The following is a 2683-nucleotide window of genomic DNA, read 5'->3' as shown; positions in this document are numbered from 1 at the left end:
GTTCTTGGTTCTTGCTGAAGTAATAGTGGTTGCTGTTTGGTAAAACAACTCGCATGTCACCACTCTTGGTCTGAACAGGCTTTAATTCTGCTGCATGGCTAACTTCATTTGGAAAGGTTGAGAGGAGTCACAAAATGGTAGTAATTGGAAGGGACCTCTGGAGATCATCGCATCCAGCGTCTCTGCTGAAAGCAGGATTATCTAGGACAGGTCACATAGGATCACATCCAGACAGGTTTTGAGTATTTCAGAGAAGGAGTCTCCACAGTCTCTCTGAGCAGCCTGTTCAGTGCTCCACCACCCTCAAAGTTTTCCCTTGTGTTCAGATGTAGCTTCATGGTCCCAGTGAGTGCCCTTTGCTCTTGATATTAACCCTTTAAATATTTATAAGCATTGGTAAGTTCCTCTCTCAGCCTTCTCCAGGTTAAACAGCCCCAGATCTCTCAGCCTTTCCTCCTTGGACACATTAACATTACAGTCCCTTTAGCATCTTCATAGCCCTCCACAGTGTTTCCCTGACCCTCTCAAACCAGGGAGCCCAGAGCTGGAGCCAATACTCCAGGTAAGGTCTCACTAAGGCAGACTGGAGAGAGAAAAGAACCTTCCTCAATTTGCTGGACACATTCTTAATGCAGCCCAAGATACCATGGTTAATATGTTGTCCACCAGCACTCCCTGGTCCTTCAGAGAGCTGCTTTCCAGCAGGTCAACCCCTCACCTCTATTGTTGCATCATTTTGTCCTTGGTGCAGGACTCTACACTTGCCTGTGTCAAATTTCATGAACTTTCAGCCTGTCCAGGTGTTGTGGAATGGCAGTGTTGGGTTTCTGCTGTGTCAGCCTCTCCTCCCGGTTTTGTATCAGCAGCAAGTAGCTGAGGGCACACTGTTCCTCCATCCAGGTCATTGATGAATATGCTGAACAAGACCAGACCCAGTACCTCTGAGCTCTCTCATTCAGCCAGTTCTCAATCCACTTCTCTGTCTATTCAGCCATCTCTAAGCTTAACTATGAGGATGTTGAGGGAGACAGTGTCAGAAGCCTTGCAGACAACATCCACTGCTCTTCCCTCAACCACCCAGCTGGTCACAGCGTAGCAGAAGACTATCAGATTGGGTAAGCATGATTTTCTCTTTGTGAATCCCAGTAACTTTTCCCTCCACATGCTTAGGAATTGCCTCCAGAACAAGCTGTTCCATCGCCCTTCCAAGGGTGGAGGTGAGGCTGACTGGCCTGTAGCTTCCTTGGTCCTCCTTCTTGCCTTTTTTGAAGGCTGGAGTGGCATTGTCTTTCCTTCAATCCTCAGGCACCCATCCTGTTCTCCAAGCTCATTCAAAGATTATGGAGAGAGGCTTCATGATAACATACCAGTTCTGTCAGCACTTCCAGATGCAGCTGATTGGGGTGCATGGATTTGTGGGTGCTCAGCTTGCTTAATGATCGCTAACCAAATCATCCAAAACCACAGGAATCTTCCTTCTTCCAGACTTTCTCCATTACCTGTGGGGACTGGGACTCCTGAGGGCTGGTCTTAGCAGTAAAGACTGAAGCAAAGGTGGCATTCAGTAACTCTGCCTTCTCTGCATCCTCTGTCACCAGGGTGCCCATCTCATTCAACAGCAGGCCCACGTTTTCCCGTCTTTTGCTGCTGATGTACTTGAGTGGGCCTTAGTTTTGCTTGCATGCCTGCATACTTTTAACAACATTCCTCTTTGCCCGAGCTCGCCAGTCCCATTTTCCACATTCTGTAAACGTCTTCAGGTTTTTCCAGAAGCTCCATGCAGGTCTCTCTGCTTGATTCCCTACTAAGGGATGCATTGACCTTGACCTTGGAAGAAGTGGTGCCTGAATATTACCCAGCTCTCTTGAGCCTCCTCCCTTCCAAAGGCCTAACCTATGGGATTCACAGAATCACTGCATTTTTTTGGCTGGAAGAGTCCTCTAAGATCACTGCATCCAACCTTCAGCCTAAGACCATGGTGGCCATTAAACCATGTCCTGAAGTGCCATGATCACACACTTCTTGAACACCTGCAGGGATGGTGACTCCAGCACCTCCCTGGACAGCCTGTTCCAATGCCTTAACTGCTCTTGCAGGAAAGATTATTATTTTATTTATTTTTTCTTACTATATCATCTAAGCCTGGCACAACTTAAGTCCATTTCTTCTCATTTTCTCACTTGATAGTAGGAGAAAAGTCCAACTCCCACTTTACTCCAGCCTCCTTTCAGGGAGTTGTAGAGAGAGCACTGAAGTTTCCCCTCAGCCTCCTTTTCTCCAGACAAAACAATCCCAGTTGCATTAGCTACTCTTCATCCCTCCACACAGGTCCTTGAAGAGCCCAGTTAGCTCTGCTGAAGTCCAGGTCTCTAATCCTGCTTGTTACACTGCTTCTTCCACTTTTGTTTTTGATGCCTTTTGATTCAGTCAAAAAGGGTAAGCAAACTTTCTGCACTGGTTAAGTCTTTCTGCCCACAGTCTACCTGAAAGCAGGTACTAGCTGTGTGTTTATGAGGAAAATTAACGCTGAAATGAAGCCACACCCTGAGGCCTCTTTCCCCTCACATTATTCCACTCAGTGGCATTATCTATTCCAGCAGGCATTTTTTTTGGCTGTTATTTTTTCCACTGCATTTTGGTGTTTATACTATACTGGAACTCCTAAGAAACAAGCCACAGAGCA

This window comes from Pogoniulus pusillus, chromosome 5 (genome assembly GCF_015220805.1).
Source record: "Pogoniulus pusillus isolate bPogPus1 chromosome 5, bPogPus1.pri, whole genome shotgun sequence".
NCBI lineage: Eukaryota > Metazoa > Chordata > Aves > Piciformes > Lybiidae > Pogoniulus > Pogoniulus pusillus.
The sequence above is the reverse complement of the archived record's forward strand: the minus strand, read 5'-3'. Positions refer to the sequence as shown.